Source organism: Protopterus annectens, chromosome 9.part0, assembly GCF_019279795.1.
Source record: "Protopterus annectens isolate FY-2018-M chromosome 9.part0, PAN1.0, whole genome shotgun sequence".
Lineage (NCBI taxonomy): Eukaryota > Metazoa > Chordata > Ceratodontiformes > Protopteridae > Protopterus > Protopterus annectens.
This window is the reverse complement of record NC_056743.1, coordinates 151,400,589-151,417,456: the sequence shown is the minus strand read 5'-3', so window position 1 is coordinate 151,417,456 and position 16,868 is coordinate 151,400,589. Positions and strand designations below refer to the sequence as shown.

The 16,868-nt window shown below is 36.6% G+C and overlaps 1 protein-coding gene and 1 non-coding gene across 2 annotated transcripts in view; one reads left to right on the top strand and one right to left on the bottom strand.

Annotated features, from left to right (window-relative positions):
- The window catches only part of B4GALNT4 (beta-1,4-N-acetyl-galactosaminyltransferase 4), a 1,859,522-nt gene that overhangs the window by 1,237,636 nt on the left and 605,018 nt on the right, over window positions 1-16,868 (top strand). The gene's annotated exons all lie outside the window — the stretch shown is intronic.
- TRNAI-UAU lies at window positions 9,687-9,759 on the bottom strand. Its single transcript has one exon. It is a non-coding gene; the product is annotated as a tRNA-Ile (tRNA).

Sequence of the window (16,868 nt, the reverse complement as noted above, 5' to 3'; positions counted from 1 at the left end):
ACCCAAAATTGCTGCTTCGATGAACAGCAATTTTGGGTATGTGTGAGTGCGAATTTGACTTTCGGTGAAAGTTAAATTCACGCACGTGTCCGGGTTCCATATCTATATATATATCTATATATATATATATATATATATATATATATATATATATATATTGTGTGTAGGTAGACTGTTATGATGGAAATGTTCTGAATTGGCCAGTTTTGTCATTATTGGATCATGCATTTTGTTTCATTACCTACTGGAAAAATGTTCAAACAATAAATTTTAAAATGTGCTCTAACTTAAGTCTAACAAGTGTGCTGCATTATACAAGGAATATAATTTAATAAAGTCAGGAAGGTGTATCAAAGAACGCATGTATGTTTCTTGTTTTGTGTGCAAGCCAGGGGCCTATGATTTGAAGACAGCCCAAAGGTAATCTTTATCCACCACTGGCCAGATGCATTTTCTTTGGATGTGGTGTGGGTTTCAATGCTGTTTCAATGAATGTGAGGTTCAAGGGCAGAGACGTTTTAATGCCATGTCTATTTTCATTGTGAGAAAGTGTTGCTTTGCTTACCAGATGTCTATTAGTGTTTGTGCACTGTTGTGCTGCAAAATGTAAAAATAAAATCCAAATAATCATTGTAGAAGTAAAGCAGCAGTATGCATGCACACATTAATGTTTATGAAAAATAGGTCGAAATAGCCAGGCAGTGGGTCATTGGAATGGCTGCAGGGGGACTCTGCTGCCATATTTTGGTTGTCTGTTCTTCAGTTTGTGTTTGAAAGTTGGTATCTCACAATCCCATTGAAGTGGGCGGGGTTAATCAGCGTATGGATTTGTACCTATTTTTCATGGGCCTTGTCCAGATTTTTGATGTTTCCAGGTTGAGAGGTATGTTCCAGACATAGGACACGCTGTTCATCACCTTTGCTTGAGAGAAGGGACACTCACAGTTGCCAAGCAAACATTTTCTAAGTGGATTGCCAACTGCATTGTGCCTTGGCATCATCTGGCTGACCTCTCACTCATGAATGTTGTGGTCAATGCCAACTTCATTAGGAGAATATTTGCTTCTGGTACTTGCTCCAATGATCTCTTCATTGCAGCCTTTATTTCTTAATGAAACATTCATTGAAACATCTTATACTGGTATCAAGTAAACATATATTAACAGCAGTCTATACATTCCATCTAGATAACATGCTAAAATTAAAGTAATTAATCCAACAATAAATAAATAAGGCTGAGAAGGAAGTATACAGATACACTTTCCATTTGGTCATATCCATATTTGTGTTATACTAGTTGCTGAGCTTGTATTCAAATTTATGAAACAATTAATACATAACATTTCCTTTATATAAACAATATAGACAATAAAATGTATATACCTGTTTTAATTAACACCAGGTCTAGATCTGGAAAATTGTGCTGATAATTGCTAATATTAAACAGCCAAAACCTGACATCTGTAAAGGGAAGATAAAGACAGGCTTAGGGCCCAGGATATTCCCTTTGCTATTATATCCCAGGACACCCACATCTTTGGATAATCCTAGAGTAGTTGTAAATAACAAGTCATTGATTGCCCACAGTGCTAGAAATATTTATCATTTGACAAATCCAGGCTATACAATCTAGCTGGGGTAATATGCCAATTGTTGAAAGCATCCTAGCAAACAAAAGCATGGCCAACATGGGCCATCTCTTGTCCCATATACTGCGTAGACAAGTGGTCTACATCACAGATGTTAGGTTGCAAACATCATCATCCTCATCAACCCCCTTGTTCACATTTTTTCTTCATGAGGTCGGGGTATCGTGTTAATTGTTGCTAACTCTCTTAATTCAGTGCCACACTCCTGCCTTCTTCAACACTCATGCCTGACTATCGCAGATCTTCTTTCACACAATCCACCCACCTCTTTAGGTTGCTAACATGATATTCCATTTATTGAGGTTGTCCAATAAAAGCATGCATGGCTTATCCATAAGGTGAATGTAAAAAAAAAAGCTCAGCTTCTGCATCATTGCTAATGAACTTAGGGATCCATTCTTCTATATTTATTCTGTAATCAGCTTCCATTTTTTATGAATGTAGCAGAAATACAAACTTACCAAGACAATAAGAGCAGCAACAACTTTCCAAAAAAATCCACAAACCACGAACTTGACCAACGAAGTTTTAATAATAGAGCTTAGAAAATACACACAATAAAATAAGCGCTTTCGTTTGGCGCCTGCCAAACTTTTTCAAACAGTAAGTACATCACTTCCTGTAGTTTAAATAGTAGTTAATCGTGATGTAAGTGAAAAAATGATGACTTCCCTTTAATCTATGTTTAAAGTGCTAACATGAAAAAACAAAAACATACGTAAATTGATCATAAGTTGCATTCCAACAGCACATATTTTTTATTTAGCATTTTCGATTAGCGTGTTTGTTGTGTCTAATAATAATGTATAATCCCACAGACTCTAACCCTACACTTTTGAATCAAAGAAGAAAAAAAAGAAAAAGGAACGGAAAAATATATATGTATATTATAACACAAAACATTTGATCAACTTTTTGCAGTTAATAAAAATGTTAACATTCTATTTCATCAGTTATTATAGTTAAATCAACACAAGTATCTACATCAGTTGTTGGAAATTCATAATAATAATATTTCTACCCTAAGCACAACAATGCAAAATACATTTTTAATTTTTAACCCATAATTAGCAATTAAATATCATTATATAAAAAAAACTCTGCTAAAATTAATATGTATATAAAATGTCCGTTATAATAGCAGTGTTGTGTTTGTAACCAGACCAAAAGTCGTCTATTAATCCGGCCATTGAAAAAATATATAATTACCCTCGAAGTGTATTTTAAAAAAACATAATAAATGATGAATTGTGAAAGTAATATAAAAAAATTATATAAAAAATTAATCAAAGTGATGCACATATATTTTGATAAATAATCGATTGATTATAATTATAAGTGTAATTAAGTGTTTTAAAATGTTAAAACAATTTCATTTAAGAATTCATGTCTCATAGTAGTTCGTTTTTATGTTATATAAAATTAACATAAGACCTTACGCTGAATAAATATTAAAATGACTTAAAATGCATATATATAAAAAATGTGTATATATATAATAAACTGTATAAATAAAATATAAAAAAATGTATTTATATATATAATTTACTGTAGAAATAATATTGTTAAATTTTCAGTATTTTAATCTGATATTAACAGCAATATTGACTCTATTAGTACTATCGCATAACAGATTTTAACTTGAGTATACTTGCGATTGATACTAAGTTATTCAAACCTGGCCAGTTGTGTGCATTCAGTTTAAGTTGCCATTCTAATTCTATTTTTTTAAGTTTTAATTGCCATGCTCCACCTCTACTGTCCACTTTTTAAACATCAAGAACGACAAATTTAAACTTATGAGAAGTTTCTATACTAATATGTTTTGCTAGGGCATTTAAATCATTATGATCACGTATAGCCCTGATATGCTCTCCTATTCGTTCTTTAAATTTCCTTTCCGTTTTACCAACGTAAAACGTGGTACAATTACAACATAGAGCACAATAAACCACCTTTTCACTATCACAACAAGCCTTTTCTTTCAAGTGAACCTTAATACCGTTAATCAAAACTTCATTAGTTTCAAACACAAAAGAACAGTATTTACACCTGCCACATCTATATGTTCTACCAAAACCTCTATTTGTTTTTTGTTCTAAACAATTTTTCAAATTCATTCCTTTTTTGTATACTGTTGGTGGAATTGTATCAAAATAACCATGTAATGATCTATCTGCTTGGATAAGCAACCAATTTTTCTTTATAATACTATTTATTGCCTCACTATCCGAATTAAAAGTTGTAATAAAACTTTTAGCAAAAATTTAGTATCTTTGACAGTAACTGTTTTATCAATATTGTTGGTAATTATAACCTCACTATTTCTGTCTTGTACTTCCCTTCTATTTTCCATCAATAATTCATTAGCTACTGGGATGGTTCTCTTTAAAATTAATGGAATGTAATCTAAATTGTCCCGTTTAGCTATCACTTCATGCATAATGTTACTTATCAATTTATCCGGGTAGCCTCTATTTCTAAACATTTCACTCAAGTTCAAACATTCTTTTATAAAATCTTCTCTGTTGCTAACCATTCTAGAGGCCCTCACAAATTGGCCTTTTAACACTGCTCTTTTTTGTGAAAAAGGATGGCAGCTGTTTAAATGTAATAGACTATTACTATAAGTTTCTTTTCGATGTATTTTAGATGTAAATACTTTCTTTGTATTGTCTTTTTCTAATAACACATCCAAATATGCTATAGTATTTGAGTTTATTACTGCTGTAAATTTTAAAAATGTTGTTGTTGAATTTATATACACCAAGAATTCATTTAATTTTTCAACATTTCCACTCCACAAAATAAATATGTCATCTAAAAAGAGTAAATACGTCTTACAGTGTTTAAAATATTCTGTTGTAAACACATATTTCTTCTCCCATATGTGCATCACTGTATTAGCATACAGGCCCCCACATGGAGACCCCATTGCTACCCCTTCAGTTTGTAAGTAAATATTTTTATTAAAAATTATGAAGTTATTTCTTAAGCAAATATCTAATAATTGATCAAATACATTTATTTTTCCTTGGCTTAAACCCTTTTCATATAAAAATAGATTAAACCACTCCATGCCAACTTCATGTGGTATAACAGAATACAAATCCTTAACATCAATTGTTACCAAAATATCCTTTTCATTATAGTCAATAGACCCTATGATGGACAGAAAGTCCCATGAATCTTTTAACATGTATTTTTCACCTAATGTAAAAGTTTTTAAATTGTTGTCGATGAATTTTGCTATTGGGTAAGTTATGGACCCCCGTGCATCTACTATTGGCCTAAATGGAGGTTGTAGTAAATCCTTATGAATTTTAGGGACACCAAACATAATAGGTGTCCTTGGATAGGACACATTCATATAGCTGAATTCATCAATATCTATACTACCTTCAATATAAAGGTCATAAATAATTCCTCTAATACATTTATATGCTCCATTCAGCTCATTTATAGAGCTCTGTGAATATGTATTACTAGTTAAAATATTTTCTAATGCCTTGTTATAATCATAGATGTTAAATATAGTCATGCCACTACCCTTATCGGGCTTTATAAATCTAATGTTTCCTGTATTCATAATCATGTTCAATGTGTTCGATTCATTTTGTGTCAAGTTGTATGTTTTGTTCCTCAAACCAAATGTGTCCAGGTTACGAAAATCCAACTCACATAGTTTTTCAAAAAGTTCCAATGTAGGATGCAAAGGTGGATTAAAGGAACTTGAGACATATAATGGTTTTGTTACCTCTTCAGTATTTTGAAAAAGTAAACCTAAATTTAACTTTCTCACAAATACTTTTAAATCGATAACAGAATGTACTACATTCATCCTTTTACTGGGAACAAAGGTTTCACCACGTGAAAATAAATCACAAATACAGTCATCAAAATTAAAATCAGAATAATTATAAACAGTAAAGTCTCCAGTAGCATTTATATATTTAATAGGCCTCTTTGAAATATTTTCATTTACTAACAACCCCTCCATTGGCCCCTGTATTGTTTGTTTCTTCCTCTGATAGAAGTTCCCCGATATTGGGTTTGATTTTGCGGTCCCCAATTCCTTGTCTGAACATGCGGTTGGAATGACTGCTGACGTTGTATTAATCTCTCGGATCGCCTTAATGGTGGAAATTGGTCTAGTTCTAAAAAAGGATTGTCTTCTGAAGCAATTTCTTCTCCTACTGTAGACAAATTACCATTGTTAACACTTCCATTGTCATAAACTGATATTTTAGATCCCCATTGTTGTGAAATTGGGGATGGGGGATATGCCATACCTTGCCCATAAGAATTAAGATCTCGGTCTAGTTTTTTTAACTTTCTGTCTTTTATTAATTTCATTTTCTCATCAATAGATTTAAAGATACGCTGGTAATCATAGTCATTGCCAGAAAAAGCAGAATCATTTTGCACTAACTTGTTCAATTCTTCTGCCTTTTTTGACAGTAAAGTTATAGTCTTTTTGTTGTCATTGATAACCAAATTCATATAATCAAACCCAAATTTATCAAATAGTTTGATTAAGTCCATATGTAACGTTGAATTAGCTACAAGTCCTGTAGGAAATCTCCACACACGCAAGCCCTTTGGAACAATCTTCCTTTTTAAACACTCTTGAAAGTAATTATTATCCATCTGCAGTTTCTTTACTTTTAAAAGAATGTAATCCAATTCAGCTAGATTATCATTAAATGTTTTTAGCGTACCTGTGACAGTACTTGTTATTGGTGTAAAACCATAGTTATTAATTAACCATGAGGATATTTTATTGTTCCTTGTAGTATTAGGCTCTATTGAAGTCGATGGTAGTTAACCTTCTATAGCTTCCAACTGACTCCCTGAAGAAAAACGTCTTCTGTCCAATTCACCTGAAACAGTTCCGTTTATATCCACAAATGGGTTAGCATGAAGAGAAAGGTTAGAGTCCTGTGATAAACCACGCTGTTCCAAACGGTCAATTCTCCCTGTTAGTCTCTCAATTAGTTCCGTTAAATTAACAAGAATACTATCCTATGCTGATGCAGTCTCCGTCTCAGCCATGTCCGCGTCTCAAAATACCAACCAAGACAATAAGAGCAGCAACAACTTTCCAAAAAAATCCACAAACCACGAACTTGACCAACAAAGTTTTAATAATAGAGCTTAGAAAATACACACAATAAAATAAGCGCTTTCGTTTGGCGCCTGCCAAACTTTTTCAAACAGTTAGTACATCACCTCCTGTAGGTTAAATAGTAGTTAATCGTGATGTAAGTGAAACAATGATGACTTCCCTTTAATCTATGTTTAAAGTGCTAACATGAAAAAACAAAAACATACGTAAATTGATCATAAGTTGCATTCCAACAGCACATATTTTTTATTTAGCATTTTCGATTAGCGTGTTTGTTGTGTCTAATAATAATGCATAATCCTACGGACTCTAACCCTACACTTTTGAATCAAAGAAGAAAAAAAAAAGAAAAAGGAACGGAAAAGTATATATGTATATTATAACACAAAACATTTGATCAACTTTTTGCAGTTAATAAAAACGTTAACATTCTATTTCATCAGTTATTATAGTTAAATCAACACAAGTATCTACATCAGTTGTTGGAAATTCATAATAATAATATTTCTACCCTAAGCACAACAATGCAAAATACATTTTTAACCCATAATTAGCAATTAAATATCATTATATAAAAAAAACTCTGCTAAAATTAATATGTATATAAAATGTTCGTTATAATAGCAGTGTTGTGTTTGTAACCAGACCAAAAGTCGTCTATTGATCCGGCCATTGAAAAAATATATAATTACCCTCGTAGTGTATTTTAAAAAAACATAATAAATGATGAATTATGAAAGTAATATAAAAAAATTATATAAAAAATTAATCAAAGTGATGCACATATATTTTGATAAATAATCGATTGATTATAATTATAAGTGTAATTAAGTGTTTTAAAATGTTAAAACAATTTCATTTAAGAATTCATGTCTCATAGTAGTTCGTTTTTATGTTATATAAAATTAACATAAGACCTTACGCTGAATAAATATTAAAATGACTTAAAATGCATATATATAAAAATGTGTATATATATATATATATATATATATATATATATATAATAAACTGTATAAAAAAACTATAAAAAAATGATCAATTTACGTATGTTTTTGTTTTTTCATGTTAGCACTTTAAATATAGATTAAAGGGAAGTCATCATTTTTTCACTTACATCACGATTAACTACTATTTAAACTACAGGAAGTGATGTACTAACTGTTTGAAAAAGTTTGGCAGGTGCCAAACGAAAGCGCTTATTTTATTGTGTGTATTTTCTAAGCTCTATTATTAAAACTTCGTTGGTCAAGTTCATGGTTCGTGGATTTTTTTGGAAAGAAATACAAACTTGTAGTTGAAGGTACTGACACCAGTGAGATACTAAGGAGGGAAAAGACATCTCGATGGCATTTGATATGTAGCGAGTCCATAGGTTCATAGGTTCATAGGTTCGTACTAGGCTATCTGCCCTAAGGCATTTATAAGCCTAGCCAGAGTGTATGTGGCTTACACCACCCCTTAGGATGAGAATACTATGCCCTTTTAGGGTTTAGTTTACTATGCCTCTGTCTAGTAGTGACACAGAGATGACCCCCGGGGTAAACCTACGATCTCCCATCCACTCGTCGAGATTTCTCTTGAATAGAGTCGGTGAGGGGCTCTGCCTAACATGGACTGGGATTCTGTTCCAGAGTGCAGGGAGCCTCTGGGTTATGAATCTGTCCCTCCAGCACGTCCTATTTATTTCTGTGTTGAGGTTTAAGTCACTTGTTCTCGTGGCTCTGATGGATTTGGATTTTCTGAGGTGGAGCATGTCCATTAATTCAGGATTGGACATGGCCTTGTACGTCAGGCACAGATCACCTCTGAGTAGGCGGTATGCGACTGAATAGAGCTAGAGTTTTTTCAGTCGGGCAGCATATGACATATGTTTAAGACCCTTTATCCTCTTGGTGAGGAACTTTTGGGGTCTTTCCATCAGCTGACCTCCCATATATCAGAAATGTAATATATCCCCACATCTGTCCAGTTTTATTAACCCTCCCAGATGACAGTTTGTAAACTTTAAGTCCATTTCACCAGGACCCCATACTGTGTTGGAAGGGTCGATAACAAAGGGGCATTAAATTGCAGTCTAAGATGTATTTCCACTAGGAGCCATAATGGCTTTTCTGTTTGCTTGGCTCTAACCTACTGGTAATGGCTGCATCATAATCACATAAGTGTGGTGCAACACCACCTCCCTATCCTCCATTGCATACTTTTGTACTTGGCTACCTAGTCTTCGGCGCACACATTCTTCAGTCGTTACTTTTGCAGTCTTGATCTAAGAAGTGAGGCTCATATCATAATAAAGCACTTCCTGTTTTGAACACACAAGTCCTCTTTATCCATGCTGCTTATTGCTGAGATTCAGCCCAGCCACAGAAGCCATTAGGAGGAATATCAGTGTTAAATATAATATATATATATATATATATATATATATATATATATATATATATATAGTTTTACCATACCAGTTAGCCTATGATAAAACCCCTTTTAATGGCTCTGAAATTCTCCTCCCACTGTGTGTGTGTGTGTGTGTGTGTGTCAATCCAGCCAACATATGTGGAGTTCCCTGTACAACAGACAAGTGCATATGTGTAAATATAACACTTAGCACCAGTATAAGTACCAAATATTCTTTGTAAGCTTATAATTTGCAGGAAAGTACTTTTCATTGCCCAGGAGATATAGCGGTCTCTGATGTTTTTGGGTTTGGGTGTATTTATTTAGGCACCACATCACCGAGTAAGTCTACACCAGAAGCAGGTTGATAGGTAAGTACTAGTCTAGCTGCCTTTGTGGACCATTATAAGGCTAGCCATTTTCCCTTAGTGAGAATCAAACCTTGTACCTCTGGCCTGTAAGGTAACCACCTTAACCATTATGCCAAACCCTCCCCTCTAAATAGCTTGCAGAGGCTTTGATGAGATTTGAACTCCTGACCCCTGGTTTATAAGACCAGTGCTGTAACCCCTGAGCTACAAAGCCATAATGTGGTATATTTTATTTATCCTTTGTTGACCAGATTAGTCAGAAGGACACACTTGGGAGTGCAGCACCTCCTTATGCTGCACTGCAATGTCAGCAATCCATATTCTTGCTGTGGGAACAGAACTCAGAGCTTTCTGCTTGAAAGGTGAGAGTGCTGCCTGTTGCTCCACAACACTACTTCCTAAATGTTGATAATGTCTGACAGGTGTAAAAGATAAACCCAGTCATGGAACTTATTAAAAGGAGTTGTCTCATAGATAAACTGACTGATACTGTAAGAATATATCTACTGTACATTGTGTTACATTCGGGATTAAAAGTTTTTATTACATAAATTGTTTCCATCATTTTTATTTTATTAACATTAAATGTCCTGCCTGTGTACTCAGTTTCATGGTCAAGTACATCTCATGCCTGGTAACACTATGACATCATATTGCAGGGGGCCAGTCATTAAGAAATAATTGCAGTCCTGTAGCATGTTGTCATGTGACTTAGCACATGGTATCTCACTACCTAATTAATTACTCATTATTTCTTTAGCAGCCATGTTTCGGAATTTCAGATTGTGGCTCATTGCTCATATGAAATCTAAAAGGTTAGACCACTGTCATTTAACCATATTCTTTTAATTTGTTCTACCATCTGTTGTTTGCAGCATTCCAAATTCATATGACATAGTAGATGTCCTTTAGATTGTGCATTCTGACTGATTTAAAGCTATAAGAAAAAAGCAGGTACTGCCCCTTTGAAACTGGTCTAGTTGTTGTTGTTCTTATTCTGAAGTCTGACTTGAGATATCACAAGATGGGATTCATGCACCTTCCTTTGTCCTATGAAAACAATGTCCCATATGACTGAAGGAGATTAATGGCTGATGAAATCTAATGCAGAGGTTCTTCAAATATAATATGCATTTAGTTTATTTACATATATTGAAGGGAAATTTCTTTGTGTGATTACTTATTGAAGTCATATGCATTATAACAAATGTGTCATTCTTGAATAGTTTTTCTTTTTTCTTTCTTATAGCATAATGCAAAGTCTGATTCACCTCTAAGTAACCATGACTTCACTGGGTGATATGAACAAGAGCTGCTTATAGATGAATAAGATATGTGATAGCACTGTCATGCATAGTAAAAATTGTGTGACAAATCAGAGTTCCAGTGGAAGGAAACAGTCAGTTGTATAGTAGCATAGGTTCATAGGTGTGTACTAGGCTAATGGCCCTGGAGCCCTTACAAGAGTAGCCCATAGGATTACCCTGGCATTGTGCCACCCAACCTTAGTTCCCAGTGCCTCTGTCGAGTAGAGCCACTGGAGCTGTGGGGGAGTGCCACTATAATGTACAAAGGGTGGTACGCAGGATGTGAGGACCAAGGTATGAACTAACAGGCAGGCAGTGCATGCATGCAACTGTGTGCTTTGACTGGTCACTTGCTGCAACCAGCTAAACATGGCCAAAATAAGGGCAGCAGAGCTAAGTACAGCAACCACAAGACAGAACAATGTTACTGTGCACTGCAAACAGGAAACTTTGTTTAAACTCTGTTCATCATATAAATGGGGAGCAAATGGAGTAGTTAGGAAAGTAGGAAAGAGTGGAAGAGCACACAGAGGGAAACACAGAAGGAAACCATAATTATTATTCAGAGCATAAGAAACATGGTTGTCTCCAAAACTAAAGCACATCACATTGCATTTCTTGGAATAAATTGCATTCCATTTTCAGTGACCCACCTGAATAAAATGTCTAGATCATTTTGCAATTTATGATGATCATACTTCACTTTAGTGTCATCAGTGAATTTTCTTAGTCAGGTGCTCTGTCAAATTAGGAACACAGACATCAATAGCTCAAATAACATGGGACCAAGAACAGGTCCCAGGGGACCTCCAAATCATCGGTTCTTATTTTTGAAAAGAATGCCCCATTCTTATTTCCTTCTTAATAGCCAAGTGGTTGTCCAGCTTTCAATGCAGATATTCATATCATGTTTTAACAAATCATCAAGTATTCTGTCATAGAGGACCAAATTAACAGCCTTTTATCAGATTTAGGTAAACAGTTTCACTAGCAAGTTCCAAGTCCATCGAGCAGCAGATGTTATCATAAAATTGGATAAGATTAGTCAAACGTAATCTCTCCACAAGGAAACCATGTTGACATATATATCAGCTCTTTGTCCACTCTCCACCTGGAGCAGACTACAGATTGCTTGCTCAAAACATTTACCCAGTATTGAGGTCAAATTGATGGGTCTATAGTTGTCCAGGGATTGTTGTATATATCCTTTAGGTATTGGGACAACTGCTTCTTTCCCTATGTTGGGAACATATCCCTCCTTCAGTGATTTTGAAAGAGTACTTGAAGGTATGATACCCAGCCACTTGTTATGCCAGAAAGAAAATATCCATTTCAACCATCAGAGCCTGTGGGTGTGCTTTTTAATGACCCCCCCAACACCTTTGAAACTAACTCATATGAGATATTTTAACAGTCATCAGAGCTACAAGCTGTCTTATAGTTACAATCCTCATACCCATTTAGAAGTGAGAGTTTCTCAGCAAATAACTCTCCCAGTTCAGCTGGATGTGTAACAGCTGGATCTCCATACTTAACACTAATGTGGGGTGGGAGGTATTTTCTTTCCTAAAGCATCTTAGATGCCTGAATTTGGCCTTTTTATTTATCTTAGTCTTCTCAGCTAAATGGTTCTCATAGTTAGTTCTATTTAGTTCTTAATGGTTCTTTTACTCATAATCAAATAAGAGATTATAAAGTGATATTGAGCAGTTACCTGTGAAGGACTAATTTCAAGTAGAAGAGTTGTTGGGCACTGGTAGAAATGAGAACAAATCAGCATCCACTAATGAGACAAGAAAAAGTGTCCTTGTGTTGGGCGATTCCATGTTGAGAAAAAGGCGTGAATGGGGGGGGGGGGGTTTTCTGTTTTTGTCATTAGGAATAAAGAGAGAGAGAAAAGTGCATGTAATAGGAGCAGACAGCAACCACAGAAGAGATACACAGACAGGCACGGCATATACACAAAAGGTGGAGATGGCTGTGATAGACACATAAACACAGACTTTGAACAAGTTGTGATAGGAAAGGTTAAACCATGAACAAGGAAGCAAAATGAGACATAAAGAAAAGAACACATTGAGTTAGACATAGAATGGGTTTCTGGCCTTGTGGAAGGCTGGCCACAAGGTAACAGACCCAGACATCCCTGCTAGGTGGGTGATGATAGGAGCCAATTGCTTCTCCTTCAGCTGGATAGCCAATCCCTAACAATCATGTGCATCTATCAGCTATGCCAGAAGGAGTTCAGTATTTCCAGTAGGTTGTACTTCTTTCAGTGCACATTAGTAGCAATAAGTCTACACACCTCATGCCACATGGCCCCTCATTCATTTTCAACAGAGGAATCTTCATCTCTCCAGGAGGCAGACATGGAATGCAGCAGTGACTCCTGCAGATCATCTCTAAAGGAGTATCTTTCATTGTCCTGCTGAAAAAAAGATTTGGTGAGCACTGGTGACCCAGAGCAAGATTCAGTGTCCAGTGGAGACAGTGTGTGGTCTGACCCACACTTCCTCCTCCTTCTCTTCCATAAATGGACCTGTTGCTAGCCAAAAGCTTAAAAGAAAATCATTATAAACATACATGGTAGAAACAGTGTAAATGAGAACTGCACTCCCACACAGCACATACATACTGTACTGCGTAAAGAGCTACCATCTCTTATAGTTGACAACCACATTTAGTTGAAGCTCCTCTGTCAATGAAAAATAAAGTACATACTTTTAAGTGTACAAACATACACAAAAGCCATAGATATAGCCAACCTACTTTCAGACAGGTTCAGTAAAAACTTCACCCCCCTGTCCCCCCATCAGTAAACCAGGGCATCCCTGCCACCTGCCCCCATCCCCTCATCACCAGGGAGCATATCTTTAATGTCCTCTCAAAGGCAAAAAATGCAGTCTCCATGGGACAGACAACTTCCCTGGCTGTGTTCTACATGAACTCAGGCATGAGCTCTCAGCTCCATTAAGCACTCTATTCAACCAAAGCCTGAGCACTGGTTTCATCCCAGCCAAATGGAGGACAGCCACTGTCATCCCTTTACAGAAAGATGGACCATCCACTGGCCCAGGTAATTATAAGCCCATCAGCCTAACTAGCCTGATCTGCAAAGCCATGGAACACATTATCATGGATCTTATAAACAAGGACATTGGCAACCTCCAAACGTTTGATCCCCACAAATTCTGGTTTTGTCAAAGGGAAATTGTCTGTTAAACTTGGTTGACTTCGAAACAGTCACCAAAGCCATGGATGAGAGGAAGATGGTGCACATCACCTACCTTGACTAACCAAAGCCTTTAACACTATTCCCGATTCGGCCATAATAGTTAACCTCTTCCAGCTAGGCATCAACCCATATGTTACCAGATGAGTAGCTAACTGGCTCACTGATAGAACCGATTCAGTCAGAATAGGGGAAGCCACTTTTAGTAGTAGACCACTGTACCCCAAGGATCAGTCTTGGGGCCTCTATTGTTTGGAATATACTTTTCTGAGGTGCAAGTCAAAACCAGTGGTCTGTGGCTGACAATGTTTGCAGATGACTGCAAGCTGGGCACTCTCTTAAATTCCTCTAGTGATGTGAACATCCTCCAACAGGGCCTTAGCCAAACTAATGACTGGTGCCAGAACCATGGCCTCAAACTGAATCCCAAGAAATGCATCATTATCCCCTTTGGGGAAAATGGCATCCCCTCTACTTATCACATTAACAACAACATACTAAGCAAGCAATCAGTCATGAGGGACTTAGGCACCCATTTTGATAGCAACCTCACTTTTTGACAACCACATTGCTCAGTTGTATGGAAAGCTTTCTACATGGCCCACTTCATAAGTAAGGGTATTTCGTCCAGGAACAAGGAGGTCATAACATCCTGTACTCCTCCCTTATCAGACCCATTATGGAGTACAATGCCCCCTTCAGCATGTACCTTGCCAAGCACATGCAGCAGCTGGAGAGACAACAGAGGTTCCTGACCAGGAAAATCCAGGGTCTCAAACACCTATCCTATACAGATAGGCTAAAAGCCCTGTCCCTCTACTCAGTCTCATAGAGACTGCTCAGAGATGACCTGTATCTGACATACAAGGCTATCTCAGACCCAGCCTTGATGGAGTTGCTGCATATCCGTAAGTCAAACTCCACTTGTGTAACCTGTATGTAAGGCCTCAACCTGGTCTGTGACAGTAATAGAACTTGTTGGCAGGATAGATTTGTGTCCCAAAGACTTTCCCATCTGTGGAATAGTCTCCCACTCCATGTAAAGCAAAGAACCTTAATAGCCCTGTTTAAGAGGAACCTGGATGACTGCATGGGAAACAGAAAACACACCCCTGCCATCCCATATGTGTTCCTGCTGGACAGGGGAAGCAGGTGCTGACTTTGTGGGAATATGGACAAAATTCTTGGCTAGGTTTATATGGGTCTCTGGGCCAATAGCCTAGTATGAACCCAAGTACAAAGTAGCAGACATTGGCACTGAAGAAAATACTTTCAGTACATTTCAGGTTCCGTGTTGTTAACACCTGCCTCCCATTTGTGAAGCATGACCAGGCGGCACTGCTTCAGGTTACTGTGCTAAGACATATGATACTTATTAGAATGGGTGATGCTTGTGGCATTACTCACCATTTACTGGCCATCTTGTTTCTTCATATGGCTATCATACTCACCCAATAGGTGCTCCCCAAACATTCTGTGCAGGTAAAACAGGAAAGTGCTGTCCACATTGATGCACCATGCTATAGCACTGTCTTCCTCAGTTCCTGAAGCTGCCATAGCCATTCAACTGGTCCATTCCAGCAGCAGAATTGTAGATGCATTCAATGATGCACCTTGAAGTATCATGTATCACAAAACTTAGGACAGAGTTGAAGTGCCACTGGCATTTTCCAGCTTTGTGTATGAGCAGAGATATAACTACTTCCATACTGATTTTAACTTGCATTGCTCATACTGCTTTGTATGGATAGCACAGTGGAAGTGAGTGAAATAGATTAGAGCTAAATGGCTTCTCCTATTGGCATGATATAAAGCGCTAAGCCATCTTGCATGACATCACTTCCAGGAATTCAACAGGAAATCCCTAGAGAACAACATGTTTGCAGAGATAAGGAACAGCTGTTCTATGACAGTGTAACCAGTGCTCCACAACAAAGCTGTCGTTGAGTGTTAGGGTCATTAAATGTTATGTGTTTAAGTAGGATTTATGAGGGGATTTACCACAAGGATATGGAAGCACCCAGATGGACAAACAAAAAGCATGCAGACCATTGGCACACAACCATGGAGCATCGCTGTCTGCATATGTCGGGGGGAGGCTGCTTTTCTTTCCTAGGCATAGTCCTGTCCAGGCTGACTCACTTTTTGCATAGAAAATATACTCCCCGACTCCCCATAGCATCCTACAGCTGTAGTTAGTTATATACCTCTCAACTTCTTAGTGCAAGAAATCTGGACAAAGCCTGACAAAAGGGTCTATATTATAACAACGAATGATCAAATATATTATATCAAACTCAAAAGTTCAAATTCACAACACATCGAACTACCAGAACAGTGATTTTTTCCCAGGGAAAAAAAAATGCTGTTCCCAAAAAAAAAAAAAAAAAACATTCAAACATTACATAAAGTGGGGGGGCTTTGCCCCCCACACCTTCCCCACTTAAATATACCAACTCCGAGATCGCACAACAGTGCTGAAAATGGCAAAGTGACAGAAGTGCCCATGCAATTTCTTTCCCAGGAAAAGAATTTGCTTATATGTCGCTTCGTCATTTTGTGTTTTCGACATTTGAAGTTTGACAAAATGCGTCTTCGGTCTTCTGATAGGAGTCCTAACAAAATGGGGGGATAAAGGCCCAAAAATAGGGATAGATTTTAAATATCGCTCTTATAAACTTAGGAAGTAGCTAGAGTAACAGGGTTTCTGTTAACATATATTTTCTGAAGGGTTTGAAGTCTGAAACTCAAATGCATATCATTATTTGCTAACTCCAGTCCTCT